Source organism: Panthera tigris, chromosome C1 (assembly GCF_018350195.1).
Source record: "Panthera tigris isolate Pti1 chromosome C1, P.tigris_Pti1_mat1.1, whole genome shotgun sequence".
In the NCBI taxonomy this organism is placed as follows: domain Eukaryota; kingdom Metazoa; phylum Chordata; class Mammalia; order Carnivora; family Felidae; genus Panthera; species Panthera tigris.
The window spans coordinates 53344458-53363611 of NC_056667.1; the positions used below are offsets into that span (position 1 = coordinate 53344458).

Sequence of the window (19154 nt, forward strand, 5' to 3'; positions counted from 1 at the left end):
CCATATTGGACACTACCCAGATTTTCCTCTCCCAAAGGAGAGGTGGTCCTATTGAAGTTTTGGCATGATGATTAGAGTCTGCCACAAGCAGCATCTTGATGTGGCATGTTAGACACCACTGTGCCCAAACCTGTCAGCCATTCTTCACACGCTTCATTAGCTCCACCTGCCCATACCCTAGTTTAGAGTTAATTTGTTACCTTCTTGTTCTTTTCCTTTCTGGAGAATTTGCTCTTTTTCTGTCTGCCCAGCTTTCAGTCCTCTAATACCTGTTACTTGCTTATCTGGAATAGTTTACCTCTTTACCATCTACTCCCAAAATAAATCACAGTCCCACCTTTGTTGAGCTAAAAAGTCGTTAAATTGCTTTCCCTGAACAAAGGACCTGGAACAAAGCATAGACAGATGCTTTAAAGCTTCAGTGTATGTGTGTGTGTGTGTGTGTGTGTGTGTGTGTGTGTGTGTGTGTGTGTAATCTGATTTAATTTTTACATAAAGTTGCTTATTTCCCCTCTAGTAGCTCTAAGAAAGAGAGTAGTGTTATTTGGGGACAGACCCCAAAGAGTCAGGGTTCATTATTTTTTCTTGCTACATTTTATTTTGCTTTTCTTTCCTCCTTTTTCTTTTTTTAAAATTTATTTATTTATTTTTGAAAGAGAGAGAGAGCAAGGGAGGGGCAGGGAGACAGAGAGACAGCATCTTAAGCAGGCCCAATGGGGGGCTCCATCTCTCCACCCTGAGATCATGACCTCAGCCAACGCTTAAGTGACTGAGCCACCCAGGCACTCCGTTTTTTTCCTTTTTTAAAAACCCCATCTTTATTTATTTGCTCATTCAACTTAAAAACTATTGAAGGAATCCTTTGCTCCCTGAGGCTCAGTTTAAGTCACTCAGCTGAACAAGACCTGCCCTTGCGTGTTCTCATTCAGAAGGGGAGGGCAGATGGTTGAACAAAGGATTCAAGGGTGGGAGGTATTGGAGGGAGAGACAAATTGTTTAAGGAAGTGGTAGCAGGCTCTGGAGCTGGGGGTAGAAAGCCCCGCACTGATCTGACCTGTGATGTGTGCAGATTCTCAGATCCCCCTTCAATGGGAAGCCAGCCTGCAAGCTGCTGAATCACTTCGTATCTCCAGTTATTCAACTACAAACCAAGAATAATAATGGTACTGCCTCCTAGTGTTGTAGGAATTAAATGAGATAATGAATATATGAGATCAGAATAAAATTTGGTCCATTATTTAATTTTTTTTTAATGTGACCTGTAATAGTGTTGACATAAAATTTGAGGCCCAAGATGGAACCTGTCCTGTCTGGTGTGCCATGTCAGCAAAATGAAACTTAGGTAACCTTTGTGCCCCTACAAATGCTCCACTTGACCAGAAAAGCAGTGTTTCCAGTCAGCTAATCCCCAAAGGCGATGCCAGCTCTGGGGCATCTCTTTCCAAAGATGGTTGATTCTGGGCCCCACCCAATCAGATACTTTCTATTTTTTCTTGTGCTTTATCCTACAAAACCTTCCTACCTTCCACCTCTTTTTGTAGTTCTCTGAAAGGAGACTGTCCATGTGCTGTTAACCTAAATTGTCTTCTTTAATCAGTAGGAATTAGCTTAAGCTTACAATTGAGTATATACATACAAATACATAAAACCGACACACATCCTAAATTTTATAATATTCTCCCTTTTTTGTGTACAAAATGCTTTTGTACACAAAATACTTTTTCAGTTTCAAAAAAAATAGTGATCTTGACAGCAGTTGGACAACCACTGGTCTAGCACTTGATGAGTGTTTAACAAGTGATGCTTCTGGTATTTTTTTCCTATTACATTCTTTAGTTTAATTAGTTACCTGTTTTATTCAAATTGGATAGCTAACATACAGTGTAATATTAGTTTCAAGGGTACAATATAGTGATTCAACACTTAACATGCAACATCACAACATGCTCATCATAAATGCCTTCCTTAATCCCCACCACCCATTTAACCTGTCCCTGCCCCCACCCACCTCCCCTCTGGTAACCAGCTTTGTTCTCTATTGTTAAAGTCTGTTTCTTGGTTGGTCTTTCCCACCCCCCTTTGCTTGTTTTGTTTCTTAAATGCCACATATGAGTGAAATCATATGGTGTTTGTCTTTCTCTGACTGACTTATTTCACTTAGCATAATACTCTCTAGCCCCATCCATGTTGTTACAAATGGCAAGATTTCATTCTTTTTTATGGCTGAGTAATATTCTGTTGTATATGTACACCACATATTCTTTATTCATCAGTTGATGGACGTTTGGACTGTTTCCATACTTTGGCTATTGTAGATATGCCGCTATAAGCATCGGGGTGCATGTGTCCCCTTATTAAAAAAAATTTAATTAGAGAGTGCGAGCAGGAGAGAGTGGAAAAGGGAAAGAGAGAGAGAATCCCAAGAAGGCTCCATGCTCAGTGCAGAGCTCGATGTGGGGCTTGATCCCATGACACTGGGATCATGACCTGAGCCAAAATCAAGAGTCGCTCAACAGACTGAGCCACTGAAGCACCCATTCCTCTGAATTAGTTTTTTTGTATTCTTTGGGTATATACCTAGTGGTACAATTGCTAGATGGAAGGGTAGTTCTATTTTTATCTTTTTGAGGAAGCTCCATACTGTTTTCCACAGTAGCTGTACCAGTTTGCATTCCCACTAACACTGCAATATACTATTATTAACTATAATGAGTAATCTGTACATTTTATCACCATTACTTATGTATTTTATAACTGAAAGTTTGTACCTTTTGACCACCTTCACCCATTTTGCTCACCCTCACCCTGCATTCCTCCCTGCCTCTGCTCTGGCAGCTGCCAATCTTTTCTTTGTACCTATGATCTTGTTTTGTTGTTGTTGTTGTTGTTTGTTTTAGATTGGATATGTAAGTGTGATCGAATGGTATTTGTCTTTCTCTGTTTACATCTGACTTATTTCGCTTATCAGGATGCCCTCAGCATCCATCCATGTTGTCACACATGGGAGGATTTTATTCTTTTTTATGGCTGAATAATATTCCAGTGTGTGTGTGTGTGTGTGTGTGTGTGTGTGTATACATATATACATATGTATGTGTATATACACACACATATATACACACACACACATATACATATATCTCATATTTTCTTTATCCATTCATCCATTGCTGGACACTTAGATGGTTTCCATATTTTGGCTATCACAGATAATGCTGCAGTGAACATGGGGGTGCAGATATCTTTTCAAGTTATGTTTTCATTTTCTTCAGATAAACACCCAGAAGTGAAATTGCTGGGCCATATGGTAATTCTATTTTTAATTTGTTGAGGAACCTCCATACTGTTTTTTACAGTAGCTTCCCTCTGGCATTACTACTGCTCTTGTTCTTCCTGGGTGTTCAAGGATGATTGCATGTCACCCTACCTTATGACCCTCCTGGGAGCCCTGTCATAGAAGTGTTAGCATCAGTTGTTTCCCTCCTCCTTGTCTTTGTAGGACTGTCTGCTGTCAGCCTATGGAGGCTGGTGAGCATGGCACATCTTTGGTGTTGCTGTAGTTCTCCACCAGAGCACTGCCAGGAAGCTGTGAGATGGAAGGGTGTGGAAAAGAGAGAGAGGGAGGGGGGGAGAGAGGAAAGAATCCCCCATGGGCAGCATAGCAGTGCACTCTGTTTGAACAGATGGCACTGGAGGAAACAGCAGCTTCCCTTATGTTGACCTGCAGCCAAGATCCTGCACAGAGAGGCAGCCAGCAAGGTGCCTGGTGCAGCCAGATCCACACCCTGGGCCTTTTGCAATGGGAAGGAATTCCTTTTTATGTTGCTTTAAAAGTGAAATTCCTCCCTGTCCTCTGAATGCACCTAGTAATTGAGTTGTGATAAGGTTACAAAGGAGGCAGAGAAAATCTAGAGAGTCATGAGATTTGAAAAGTATGATCCTGCTCAGGGCTGAAAGTGCCTGGTATGGTGGGTACCAAGGCAGACTTGAAGAACGTGAACTTGAGATGGTTAAACACTGTGAGTCTAAAACTCATCTATGATTTTGGCAAACCTTTCAGATTACTTGCCTTTTCCCATTTGTTCCCTTGCCCAACTTCTGTTCTTCCATCCCAATCTGCTTTTTTCTCCTCTGCTGCTTATATAAGCCAGCATGTGGTACCGTGCCAGATGTTCATGGTATGTTTATAAATGCATGTGTTCCTATTCTGGGCCAAAAACATTCTCCTGACATAGGACATCCAAAATTTTTTGGCTTATAAAATTCCAATATCTTTTTCTTTCACGATTTATTTAAATTCTTAAAATGAGGTTACTGCACTATTTTATTCTTTGAATCAGTATGGAGTGTCAAATAATAATTGATAAGCTGGTGTGGGCAGAAAGCTTAAGGATAAAGAATCTGCTGGATTTCCTTTGTGCTTAGATACTGGATCACCTTTTTTCTCAGCACTGTGAGCCCCTCCCCTACCCAAAGTCATGGCTTTTGTCCATACATATTTTTAATCTTGGCTATTATAGAAACACATCCATTGGACCCAGGGTACAGAATTAGACTAAGTGAATGTACATATGCAGTCCGGCTGGAGAGAAAAGAGCAAATAGGCCAAAGCACTGGCCCTTATTCTCAGGATGTCTTGCAGACAAGGTGTGATGGAACACTAAGAGATGGCATAGGCCTGAGGTCTTGTCGGGATTCCACTCCTCATATCTCAAATGGGTGTAATGACCATGAAAGCAGGGAGATGCTCCTTAGTCTGTGAAGTCCATCTCCTCTGCTCACTTAGAATCTTGGTGATTGAAAGCACACTGGTGTGGTTGGACGCATACTGGGGAAGCTGATCCTTCAGCCCCAACACATACACAGAGCCAGGTAAAGGAAATTGAAATTCCACCTCCAAGATGGCAGAGCTAGAAGGGTCCAACAGCCTCATGTAGGTGAGGAAACTTGAGGCCATGATAAGTGAAGTACATTGATATGTTCAGTCCTGTGGGCAGTCCTTGGGAGCAGAACTCTTAACAGCCAAGGCTTCTGATTTTCAGCCTAATACAATTTTCAGCCTGATACAGTTCCTTGTATCATATTGGCTCTTTGTCTCTTGATGGAGCCATTCCAGTGTGTTTAAAAGGGTATTGTCCCATGGTAAAAATGCAGATAGAAAGAATAAGTAAACTATATGATCTCGCTTATATGTGGAATATAAAAGCAAAACAAAACAACGCTGAGCTCATAGATACAGAGAATAAATTGGTGGTTGCCAGAGGTGGAGGGTGCGGAGGAGGTGTGAAATGGGCAAATGTAGGCCAAAGGTACAGACTTCCAGTTATAAAATAAGTCACAGAGACGTAATGTGCAACATGGCGACCATGGTTAGTAATGCTGTGTCACATATTTGAAAGTTACTAACAGAATAGATCTTAAAAGCTCTCATCACAAGAAAAAAACATTTGTAACTATGTATGGTGACGGAAGTTGACTAGATTTATTGTGGTAATCATTCTATAGTATTTACAGATATCCAGTTACTATGTTGGACCCCTGAAACTAGTTTTACCTCCATGAAAAAAATCACATTACATATTTTTTCACTTTCAATCTCACAATTAGTGGTAAAGAGGTGCACATTTGTACTTTACATAAATTTGGGTTCAAATCTAGGTTAAAAGAAAAATCTTTTTACTATTAACCTTCTTTTGATCTAGGGAATGATTGATTATATAGATCATAGATTCAAATAATGTTAGCTACAATTTTCTGTGGTTAAAACACCAATACTAATTATCCCCATGATAAGCTAAATTTTGTACCTTAAGACTAAATGGCAAAGGACAAGCTTTGAAGATGGGTACTTCTTTCCAAGTCACTGTTTCTCAGGAGAGACCTGTGGTCAATGACTTGATGTCTTCGGGGTCTTAGTCTCATTATGTCCACAAGAACAAAGAACAAATAGGATGGAGGTCTTACTTCATAGTTTCAAAGTTTTGTATTATGTTATATAAAATGAAATAGAACTTCTTTAGCAATAGTTTACAATCCCTAATGTCTTGTGATTTATCAAAGGAACTCTTTTGGTAAAACTTACCTGTGTCACACAGACATCTCAAAAGGAGTTTCATCTTAAAAGGAGACATCAGGTTTTGGGTAGTCTAGCCTAGTATAGCTTCTCACTTGGGGTGACTTCCATGCACCTGCCTGTTAGTTTGAAAATCAGTTGTTTTCCTCATGTTAAACTTTCTGCTTCTTCTGTTTAGAGAATATTTTTAGTCTTAATCTTAGAAATCTATAAGAGTTGACTCATACATTTTGTGGGTGTTTAAGAATGTCAGATAGTGTTAGGAGGAGCAAACATCCACTTGTTGGAACAGATCCTTTTTCGTTAGGAGGTCAGGCTTGGGATCCAAGTGCAGTCTGTGGTAATGATCTTTCTGCACCAGCTTGAGTAGACTGAAGCAATAGGTGTGAGAACCATTGACAAAAGGGATGGAATGTCCATTTATGTAGCTAAATCAGATAACAGTGTTTTGCTTAATTTAGTGATTTATTTTACTCAGTTATTCAGTGCCAAAGAATTAGATGGTAAGATAACATTTAAAGGAAGCATTGCTGCACATAGTTTTTACTGTGTGATTGAGAAGGTTTTTCTGAGTCTTAATTGCCTAGAAGTCGTGACTGTGGTTAGTAGGACTGTTGTACAATACAGTCCACAGAAGATATGGCAGGGGTAGAGTGAGATGAAAGTTTACCAATAATCCGAAGGACCTTGGAGACGGGAAGATGGAGAGTTTAAAGATCATGATACTTTTTCATCTCAAGTGGTACCTATTGATGGTTAAAATAAGATAGTCTCTAGCCTCAAGGGCATTACAGTCTTGTATGGAGGATTTGTAAACAACCCCACTAAACAATAAGAGTGAAAGGTAGACACAATATGTTTGTGCAGACTGTGACCTGCATGGGGTGTGGAGCAGAGACATACAATGTGACTGGAGTCTTCTAGCCTTTAAGTGGCAGTGCCAGGATTTGAACCTAGGCAATCTGGCTCGAAAGTGTATACTCTTGGCCATTATATTAGGTTCAGACTTTTCCTCATAGTTACCAAAAGCAAGTGTCAGGGAGTAATTAAAAATCATGTCTTTTTGTTGTGAAGGAAAAGAAAGCCTGGCTGTGAGCAAGGCCAATTGAAGGGTGGATACCAGACATCTGAAATGAGTCATTTGAATTAGTGCCAAAATGCCTTATATTTAGGAATTTCTTCCGTGGTTTCTCTAAAGCCCTTTGATATCTTTTTTTTTTTTTTTTAAGTTTATTTATTTTGAGAGAGAGAGAGAAAGACAGCACAAGCAGAGGAGGGGCAGAGAGAGAGAGAGAGAGAGAGAGAGAGAGAGAGAGAATCCCATGCTGTTAGTGTAGAGCCTGACTCAGGGTTTGATCTCACAAACCACTAGATCATGACCTGAGCTGAAATCGGGGATCAGAGACTTAACCGACTGAGCCACCCAAGTGCCCCAGGACTTTCATATCTATTCACAAATTTTTTTTGTAAAGTTTATTTTCTTACTGAAAGAGATTTATCAAAGTGATATCAGTGATAAACAGTTTATGGAATGAAGATTTTCTTCATTTTGTAACTATTCTGGTGCCAAAATATTCTACCAAGTAGGGGAGATAAGGAACTTGTGGTTTGCAGAATCACAATACTATAGTTCATATCTGACCATGCCTTATATAGGGAGTGTGTGTGTGTGTGTGTGTGTGTGTGTGTGTGTGTGTGTTGGCATTCTCAGTGACAAAAGTTTTGGAGAAGGGATGATACTGGAGGCAGGCAATGGTTTCTACTGATTTTAGGTAGCATTATGAAGAAATCAAGCTCTTTTACTGGGGCCTTTCACTCAGCATGTTCTAGCTTGAACAATGAAAAGAACATTGAGTAGTTATCTGTTTCTGGTGATTAGCCAGGCATCTTGGGAATTTGCTGCTATGTGGACATTTGTCCTGCTCTGTCTTCTGTATCCAGTTTGCCCTCACTTTATAGGCAACCAGAACAAAATAGGGTATGTAGTGTGTATATGTTTCAAAGGATAACAGTTGTTTACGACTCAACCTAAGGGATAGAACATTACCAGTACCATAGAAGCCTCCCATATGCCCTTTCTCCATTACTCACAACTGCTATCTTGCATCTTACAATTATTATTCTCTTGCTTTACCATGAAAATATAATATATAGTTTTTATTTATTTATTTTGGAGAGAGGGAGAGACAGAATCCCAAGCAGGCTAGGCACTGTCAGTGCAGAGCCCAGTGTGGGGCTCAAAATCATGAGCGGTGAGATCATGACTTGAGCTGAGACCAAGAATCAGGCACTCAATCGACTGAGCCACCCAGGCGTCCCATTTATCATATATTTTTGCCATATATGCATGTATCCCTCAGCAGTACTTTGAGGAATATGCAAGTTTAATTTTGTGAGTTTTAGACTTTTATAAAAATGGGCAGATTATTTGGGCAAGAAAACATAAAATTAAACCTCGTTTATTTTTCTTTCTGGTTGTGTCGGTAAAAGATAGGAGATCATTCTTAGAGCTTGATTTTGTTTTGAAATAGGCCAAGTTGTCAACTGTTTGATGCTTGGCCAAGCCATCAGAAGCATATGAGAGATTACTTCTGATGTTCCATTGTTTCCCTGACATGTAGGGAAATATGCTATAGCATGGCACAGAGTATAGTTGCTCAGTAAATACTTTTAAGTGAATGGCCGAATTATAATTGCAAGATCAGTGAACTTAGGACAACTTCCATGTAGTTGTTTTTGATATCTCTTTGCAACTGAACTCAATGTGGAAGTCCTAACTGGGAAAGATCTGTTCCAATGTAAATTCTTAAATTTCGAGTGCAGATAAGTAGCTGAAGTATTTGTACTCAGATCTGATTGTTATGTCATGAGTAGCTACCTCTGTTACAAAAGTTTAGTTAGCTCTGGTCCTCTAGGGAATGAATGGAGTTGGGAGGACCAATCAATTTTCAAGTGCATATATTGTTTAAAATCTTTATATATTTATTTTGTGAGAGAGTGCAAAGAGCCCAGCATGGGGTGGGGTTCAATGTCATGAACTGTAAAATCATGACCTGAGCTGAAATCCAAGAGTCAGATGCTTAAGTGACTGAGCCACCCAGGTGCCCCTCAAGTGCACATTGAATGTCTGTTTTGAAAAGGTGCTGCAGAAACAGTGGTTGGTGTACCAGACAGATTCCATACTGTATGGTGGTGCAGACTGGCATGAGAAATACAAACGTGATGAATGCTACAGAGCTGGAGGACAGGATGCCATGGAGTATATAGAGGGGACCTAACCTCAGTTTGGGGAAGCTGAAGAGAGGAGAGACCTGGGGCTGGACGGTAGAGATGGGCTGGGGTGTAGCATGTGAGTGAAGGAAGAAAAGCTACCAGGCTGCTTGAGGGTAGGTGTGGGCCAGATCTTAGAGGGACTTAGAAGCCACTGAATGGGCAGTAGACAGAACCCTGCTGATGCGTTTTAAGTAGAGACTCAACATGATCAGAGGTACAAGTTGGTCCATTCTGGCTGCAGGGTGGAAAACAATGGCATGAGGTTGTGGGATGTGGGGGAAAATAGTGTTAGGAGGAAGCTACTGATTATTAAATCCTATCTTTTGATCAAAGCCTAGCCTTAAAGGGGAAATAAAATCAGTTTGAGATTTATACCAGAGGCAAAGTGACATTTAGAATTTCAGTAGCCTAATTATGAGCCCTCTCTTTGATGCTGTTTATTTTCCAAGGTTAAACTTGAGGTTAAATGCAGAGTCCTTTGGTTAAACTTCTTCCTTTCATCTGCACATGTGTCATGGATTGCTAAGAACAAAGTGCTCTATTTCAGAATAGTTCCTTTCCACCTCCCACTGTGGAAGCTTAAGGAGATTTTTCTCCAGTATTAAAAAAAATTTTTTAACGTTTATTCATTTTTGAGAGAGAGAGACAGAGAGACAGAGCACGAGTGGGGGAGGGGCAGAGAGCGAAGGAAACACAGAATCTGAAGCAGGCTCCAGGCATTGAGTTGTCAGCACAGAGCCCTACACGGGACTCAAACCCACAAACCACGAGATCATGACCTGAGCTGAAGTCAGATGTTTAACCGACTGAGCCACCTAGGGACCCCATCTCCAGTATTTATTACTATGGGAACCTGGTCAATCTCCTGGAGGTACTCTCATAATATTGTGCCCCCACCCCCACCAATGACTATGTCCCCTGGAGTTTTTGTCCACGCTTCTAGCAATTCCTCAATTACAATTTAGGATTTCCTACCTAGCACTGGTTCCTGAGGTGCTTTCCATTCGTGAGTCTCTGCTCAGGTAAGATGTGACTCCTTTATTTGCCTGTCTGTCCCTCTAATCTTGGGGGCAGTAGTTTGCCCCATGTCCTCCCCTCTCTTATGGATCCAACAGAGTTGTTTGTGGTTTGTTTTTCAGTCTATTCAACTTTTTCTTCCTCTAAGGACAAAGTGGTTGTTTCCAAGTTCCTCACATGCACACTAGGGCATACATTGTTGTTGTTGTTGTTGTTTTTGAGAGTGCGAGCATGCATGCAAGTGGGAAAGGGGCAGAGAGAGAGAATCCCAAGCAGGCTGTGCACTGTCAGCGCAGAGCCTAGTGTGGGGCTCGAACTCAACAAGCCTCGATTGTGACCTGAGCCAAAGTCAGAGGCTTAACCAACAGAGCCACCCAGGTGCCCTCAGGGCACATACTTATTAACAAGTAATTATTTGTTCATGAGTCTGTTCCACTTCTCTCCTAATTAATAAGCTCCTTGAGGTCATTCCTATATCTGTGTCTGTAGTGCCTTGCATGGTACCTGGCCTGTAGTAGATGCACAGAAAATTTTGGTTGGTAAGTGGTATGTTCCTGGAGACGAGAACCTTCACGTGTGGTTGTCCGTGATTGGAGTCACCTGGGTGGACTTGGGGTAAAATGGGAGGCTTCTTACAGGATACTGGTGGGGTCATTGCATAGCTGATTAGAGGCCTGTGGCACCAAACACACTGGACATTGTTGTCCTGATGTTGGCACTTTCCAGGTTGGTCATTGAGATAAGAGGTAAGACAGATATTCAAATGAAATAAAAAGACCTCATTTGCTTTTGCTTAAAGTATTAATAGTAATTGAGGTTTGATCTTGTAAGTTGATTATCTTGAAGTTCTAATCCTTGCCTTTGTTAAAACAAATATTTTTGTCTCCATTGTTAAGAACCAAGGGAGTCTGGTTGGTTTTCTGCAACTCTGGACTGGTATTTCAGGGATAACTCCTTACTGGTCAAAGGTGAATGAGCTGGCATTTGGTTTGACCAAATTCATTTAGTGTGTGACCAATAACCTATTACTATTTCACAATATATTTATATGGAACTGTACTAGCAAGTAAGAGCCCGTATGACTTAATTGTAATAACTGTTATTTAGTTTTTCTGCCCGACAGAATGAAATTCTATAAAATTTGGCTGTTTAAAGTTTTCAATGGGTTAGCACCCAATTCCAGTGTTTAGTGTAGGTTCTAAGCTCAAATATCAGGTTGGTACAGTCTGCCGCAGGGTAGATGCTTAATCAGTATCAGCTGAAAGAATATTTAGTGGGTTCAGAAAGTATGTATGTATGTATTTATGTATTTATTTTTAATGCTTATTTTTGAGAGAGAGAGAGAGCACAAACAGGGGAGGGGCAGAGAGAGAGAGGGAGAAGAGAATCTGAAGCAGGCTCCACACTGTCAGTGCAAAGCCCAACGTGGGTCTCGAAACCGTGAACCTGAGCTGAACTCTGACACTCAACCAGCTGAGCCACCCAGGCGCCCTCACAGAGTATTTAAACTACAAAACCCACCATACCATGTTCTCTAGTTATCCCCTCCCTGAATAGGGAACCATTTACTTCCTGTTTCATGACACTATCTGTTTTTCCCATGTTGAGTTGATTTCTGTTTGGAGGTCATTCAGTCTCTGGAATGTTTTAGCTGGCTGTCCTGAGTATTTAGGGTCCTGTTGAATGGATTTTGTACTACCTAAATATGCATGTGTGTGTTCTCATGGATTTTCTAAAGAAATGTCATTTGCTTAATTGGCTCTCCTAGTTATTCAGAAAAAAATATTTTCTTATTAACCAGCCTTAAGACAATTCATTATAAATCTAACATCCTCCCCATTGAGCAGCTGACAATGTTTTGTTATATTTACCACCCTGAATACAATAATCTGTGTCACTCTGTTAATGTGACAGTGGTAAATTTTAATTTTTTTAAATGTTTATTTATTTTAGAGAGAGAGAGAGAGAGTGCGAGCGCGTGCCAGGGAGGGGCAGAAAGAGGGAGACAGAGAATTCAAAGCAGGCTCTGTGCTGTGGTTCTGTGCTCACAGCACAGAGCCCCATGTGGGGCCCGAATTCAGGAACCCTATCATCATGACCTTAGCTGAAATCAAGAGCCGTTTAACGGACTGAGCCACCCAAGCACCCCTGAAAGCGGTCAATTTTAATGTGAAAGAAATGAGGCCAATAAAAATATCTTTTCTGTATCTTGGAAGTATAAATTTTGGATAGATGACCAAGTTAATAGGTAGTCTTAAGTTGTATATTATCTTAAAATTTTAAGTTTGGTATTTCTTAAATACACAACTTAATAGGTAGTCTTAAATTCTGACAATTTGTATATTACCTGATCTAGTTGGGAATGGAAGATATATATTTTTCAAGGTTACTAAGATTATATCTTATTTTAATTTACATTTAGCAATTGAATGAAATAGGTTAAGCTGCATTGCCACAATATTTATATTGTAAAATAGGTGGAATATTGATTTTTTTATAATGTATTTAATATTGAAAATGATAATATATATCTATAGATATACTCACATAATTTTGTAATATATTACCATTTTGTAATCTGACACTTTCTCTTTTCCTTTCTGAGGAAAGTTTTTTCAAATGTGGTCTTAATCACTCGTGTTCTGTTCAGTCTTCTAAACACATGATGGATTTTCTTTTTGGTTGTTATGAAGCTTAAAAAATGCAGAACTGTTGGCCTGTTTTTGGCACTCTAAATTTATTGTTTATTTTTGAAAACTTCCTGGTGGTTTATGACTTACTCATGTGTGCACACATGTGCACATATGCGCATCTATATATACACTGAGAATTCAGAAGCTGCGTAAGACTGTGTGTGTCCACAGCCTTTCTTTGGAATACTACTTGACAAATTGGAGCTGGTATGTGTGTTATCTATTTAATGATACTACTTTCAAGCAAGCTGACAAAGGCAGATGAAGGTCCCGGTTTTCTGAATGGGCCTCTGTCTTTATCAACATCTTATCTCCATTTGTTGTTGTAGTGAGATCTTCATTCAGATGCAGATACACTGTCTGTTTTGTTCTGGCTTTTAAACTTTCCAGGTTTTCATTTGGGTGGGGATTGAGGTGTGGGGGGGTAGAAGTTTGATTTTGTATCAGATTAGATGGATGTGTTGTCTGTCCTGCTCCAGAGAAGATCCAAGACTGCCAGTAGTTGGGAAAGTATGTTGAACTTAGATCTTTCTCTTACTTAGTAAATTAGATTAAAATGATTCTGGAAGTCTTCCACAGGGTTATTTTAAACTTGGAATTGCACAGTCTATGTTGAGTTAACTCAAGGTGATGTAGGCAGGCTGGGCCTGAGGATCCAGAGGGGATCCTGCAGGAGTGACCAAGAGGGTCCTTGGTTGGCTTCGCGCAGGATAGAAATCAAATGCAAGCTGGTAGGAAGTGAGAGCAGAGTTTATTGAAGATACAGAGAGAGCAGATACAGACGGAGCTTCTGGGAGATTCGGAAAGGAAAAGCAGAATGAGTCTCATCTTTGCTTGGTGTGAGAAGTGAGATGATTCATTTTCAAAAATACCAAATAAAAGCTGTGCTGTCTAGTTAACAATAGGTTTACAATCTATTGGAAATATGTACGAACCCCTTTCCCACTGCACAATGGAGTCCCCAAACCCGTAGACACTTCACTTCCTGGTTCTTCTTCCCCTCTCCATTTGGTGGGCTTATTTTTTGCGGGCTTTGCAATGAGTATGTGCCAAAGAACTCAAGTCTCTGCATCACCTCAAGAGATGTCCATTTGTTCCAGTCAGACTACTTTTCGGCCTCACATGGGCATCGGTGACTTCTGGGTAAGACTGCAACCTCTGTAGTACTCAGCCAGTGAGGAATCAGGGGAGGGACTTCGCTCTAGGAGATAAATGCCTGCTGTAACCAGACACCAGCTCTTGCAAAAAACGTTGATCAAAGCCTAGCTTCTCTGTGCTCCAGTCTTCACGTCCCTCATTTGATTGGGGCAGTGGGCTTATTTCTCACACTTGGGGTCTGGGCTTTTAGTTGAGGATGGTGGTCTTGTGTCCCTGTCCTCAGGCATCCAGGAACCAGTCAGAGCTGGGAGTGCTCAGGTGTCCTTCATAAGTCACTTATGCCCAGGAGTCTTGCTGTCAAGGTGTGTAGAGTCAGTGGTCTTAGAAAACCTTCATGACAACCCCACCTAATCACTCCTTAGGTGTTATCTATTGTGCTGGAAGACTTCAAAGAAATCAGTAAGTCCTTGACCTTTACAAGCAGGACATAATAAGGCATGTGTAAGGCAGGGGTGCAGGTCCTGAGAAGAATAGAGGTAGCAAAAAGCAGTCCTTTATGGGGTCCCTTCAGTCTCCATGTCTCAAAGGTATTCTCTCAAGGGGCAGAATGTCTTCTAAGGTTGCTTCTGCTTTAGTGCAGTCTATTGTCTCCTGCTTGGATTATTGTCACAGGCTCTTTGGCTTTCACCACACCAACCCAATCTAGAGGTCACAGTGTGGTGGGCACGTGACCTGTGTACTCACACAAGGATTTGCACTTAGTTTAATGCTTTGCTGTTGCCATTTAGAGATTTCTAATTTTTGAACAGGAAGTCTCCATATTTTCATTTGCACTGGGTCCTGTAAATGCTGGTCTTGGCTGTGGGAATGGCATGTCTAAACCTACATGTTAAAAAAAAAAATATTTCCCACCTGTCTAGCTGCATCTCTCATGATGCTTTTCTCTGTACTTGAAGTTCCTCCAGGTATGCCAAGCAGCCCCCTGCTTGGTGGCATTATTGGCTCATGGTGTTTCTTTCTCCTCATTTTCCCTATTCGACCTTGTTCATCGCTATACATGGTTTAAAATACTGATGAAATAAGACTGAGCTGTGAAACCTGACATGGCCATCTCAACTAGTACTGATCATACTTTGTCTCATATCTCCCTTGAAAAAGTTGGCACATGGCAAGGTTGAGCTGTATTTGATCTTAGGATCATGGTTCTGTAATAGATATACAGAAAGATCAGATTGATTTTTGCCGGGGGTGGGGGGAAATTATCTATCATCCTTAGGTATTCATTCATTCATTCATGCAACAAATTGTTATGGAGTTATCTCATACATGCCAAGCTATATTCTAAGTACTGAGGGTATGGCATTGAACAAAGTACCTCAGTTTTTCTGAATGAATTAATAATATTCTTGTTGGGGGAGGTAAAAAGTGAATTGATAAATAGATCAATATATAATATGTAAGATCTGGGGTTGTAGAAGACAATGCAAAGCAAGATAAGAGACTAGAGGGTGATAGGGATGTGTGTCTGTCCTTGTGCTATTTAGATGGGGTGGAAGGCCTGTTTGAGGTAAGACTTATCAGAGATCTGAGTGAAGTGGGGGCTTGATCCATGTGAAATTCTTGGGGAGAGAGTGTTCTTGGCAGAGGGAGCAACAAATGAAAAGTTCTTAAAGTGAGCACATGAATGTGATTGTCAGAAAACTACAGGGAAGCTGGTGTGGCTGGAGTAGAGTGGACAATGGAGAGGAAGTAGGAGATGGCTTCAGGGAAGGAGGGCCTGATTACACAGGGCCTTGTAAACCAAGGTGAGGGCTTTGGCTTATACTCTGAGTGAGATGGAAAGGTCCTGGAGGATTGCAGTTGGCTTGCATTTTCAAAGGTTCACTTTCCTATCATTTATGCAAAGGAGCCATCTCAGATGCTACTGAGAAGTGAAGCAAGCTAAGAGTTGAGAATTGGCTGTTCAAGTAATGTAATGATTTGTTTGGTTGACTAGTGTGCAGAAGACCCCAGAAGCAATCTGTTGATTTTGTGGCAGGTCACAGATTGCTATGAGTAAAGGACCCACTTTGATCTTATCTCAGAGATTCTTTATCAGTGTGATTCTTCGGCCAGTTGTCTCTTTTTCACTATGTAAAGATTTGTGCAGTGGTCTTGGAGTATAACTCATTGCTTTTTTTTTTTTTTTTAAGTTTATATATTTTGAGAGAGAGAGAGAGAGCAGGGGAGGAACAGAGAGAGGGAGAGAGATCGGACCCCAAGCAGACTCTGTACTGGCAGCACAGAGCCCGACATGGGGCTTGAACTCATGAACTGTGAGATCATGACCTGAGCTGAAATCAAGAGACAGATGCTTAACTGACTGAGCCACCCAGGCGCCCCAAATATATTTAAAATTTTTTTAATGTATATTTTTTGAGAGAGAGAGAAAGAGAGAGAGAGAGAGACAGAGCACGAGTGGGGGAGGGGCAGAGAAAGAGGGAGGCAGAGGATTCGAAGCAGGCTCCAGGCTCTGAGCTGTCAGCATAGAGCCTGATGCGGGGCTCGAACTCACGAACCGCAAGATCATGACCTGGGCCTAAGCCAGCACTTAACCAACTGAGCCACGCAGGCACCTCCATTGCTTCATTCTTTCAGCTCTGCTTTTTACTAATCTGTGGCCTCCGCTTAACCACCAGGGCCATCTGGGGCCATGGTTGTGATTTCTTTCCTCACAGTGTCATTGCTTGCTCTGCAGCCATCTTCACAACAGTTACTGTTGCACTTTTATGTTTTGATCATTTGGCTTGGATATGACAGACGCTGTGGAAATGTCATGGCAGGAACTTCATGTTCAATTAGGTATAAAGAATGGGGGAAGTCAAGAAAATCAAGACAACTGGTGTTTACTCTTACATGACATCTGAGGAGAGTAATGTTATAAATACCAGGGCAAGAGCATGTGGGAGGGGAAGGTATGATTTTGGCCATGATAAGTTTGAGGTATTAGAGGGGGTACATATTGCACCATCTAGCAAATATTTAAAGGCCTCAGGGGCATCATCTGGCTACTGTTCTGCATTAAACTCCTGAGTCCAAAAGTATCCCAATACCATAAATCCTCACCCAAAAGGACCTTAAACATTAAGTAGCCCAATCCCCAACCAGTTTTCCGAATCTGTCTATAATATCCCGTCTTAGGCAGTCTTTGAATCTCTATTCAGACATTCCTTAGGCCATTTTTTCTCTACCCATTTGTAATTCCCATAACGAGTCCTAATTGTAAGCCCTGGGGATTAAGTAAAATAATGCCCTTTCCATGTGTCAAGTATCAGGATATGGGCAAATTGTTTTCATGCCCTTCTCTGGATCTTCTCTTTTCCAAATGAAATGTTTCCTATGCTTTCACTGTCTCCTCATGGGATATTTGGAGACAATTCACGTCTTGGTCTGTTATCTTGGAAGATGTCTATATATATATTTTTTTGTTTGTTTGTTTAAATCTGTCTTAATGTTTGGCAGATGGGACTAAGAACAGGGCTCTGGCACTGGGTATTGTATGGAAACCAATTTGACAATAAATTTCATATTAAAAAAAATAAAAAGGAAGCTGGTATTAAAAAAAAAAAAAGAACAGGGCTCTGCGGTTGGCCTGACCATTGCAGAGTAGGACAGCACCAATCTCGTCAGTTACTCCAAGCATACCATCCGACAGTGATTTTCCTGATATAAAACATACATCGTATACAGGTATTACCAAGAGAACAGAAAGCATATGTTCACCCAAAAACCTGTACGTGAACATTCCTTGTAGTGTTACTCATATTAGCCAAAAAGTAGAAACAATGCAAATGCGTATTAACTGATGTATATAAACAAAATATGGTACACCCATACAGTGAATGATCAACCATGAAAATGGATGAAGTACCACTTGAAAACATTATGCTAAATGAAAGAAACCAGACACAAAATACCACATATTGTATGATTCCATTTATATGAAATGTGCACGATAGGCAAATCTGTAAAGACAGAAAGTAGATCAATAGTTGCCAGGGGCTAGACAGAGGGAGGAGGGAATGGGGAGCGATTGCTAATGGGAACAGCGTTTCTTTCTGAAGTGATAAAAATGTTCTGAAATTAGGTAGTGGTGATGGCTTCACAGCATTGAGAATGTATTAAAAATTACTGAGTTGTACACTTTAAAGTGGTGAATGTTAACGGTGTGTGAATTGTATCTTAGTAAAGCTGTCATAAATATGGGTATTACTTCCTATCTGAAGGTGAGGATCTTATGAGGATTAAATGAAATAACACATACAAAGTGCTTAAAGCACAGTGCCTGGTATAATATGTTTCTTAATATGTTAACATAGTATCTTACTTTATTAGTGATTAATATTGTTGCTCTTCATGAAAATAACACTGCTTAAACATTGGTAGGTAAGCTGCAACTTTTATTCACTGCTCCCTTTGTGCATTATTACCTGTTACCTAGTATAGAGTTAATAAATACTTTGTGAATGAATCTGTTTTTGTTCATATGCATGTTTAGCCACATTTGCCAAAGTGGTTGTCTTTTGCTGTTGTTCTTTGCAGCATGTTACTGAATCAGCATCATTGGATCTAACTTTGAGCTTGTAGTAGTAGCAATCAGAGCCAATAGTTTGAGCCAGTAGTAGTAATCAGAGTGATATGAATCTCTTGACAGTGCATATTTCAGAGTTGGAGTTAGGAGTTTTGACTCTGTTTGGGGAAGGAAAGGTTCTACCTTGAATTCAAGTGAAGGTAGGGACAAAGTGATTCTTGAGCTTTTTTGCAGTAACATAATTCTGCTTTATGTTTTTATAAGAACATAATTGGCCTTTCTTAAAGTCAACATCAAATATAGGCAATATGCTAGATAACAGTGCAGTGAATATCTTCTTGGGGACACTGGTGGTTGAAATTGTATCAGTCACTTGAAATGTAAATTAATATTTATTATAAAGGCATAAAATATGGTCCTATTTAATAAC

At 40.4% G+C, this 19154-nt stretch overlaps 1 protein-coding gene across 8 annotated transcripts in view; it reads left to right on the top strand.

Moving 5' to 3' along the window:
• The window catches only part of AK4 (adenylate kinase 4), an 88839-nt gene that overhangs the window by 19982 nt on the left and 49703 nt on the right, over window positions 1-19154 (top strand). Inside the window, exon 1 of one of the 8 annotated variants that reach the window (XM_042997480.1) lies at window positions 10762-10902. The exons of the other annotated variants lie outside the window; for them this stretch is intronic. The gene's annotated coding sequence lies outside the window, so the exon portion shown is untranslated. Of the gene's footprint in view, window positions 1-10761; window positions 10903-19154 lie in introns of those variants that run through there. 8 annotated transcript variants of the gene reach the window in all.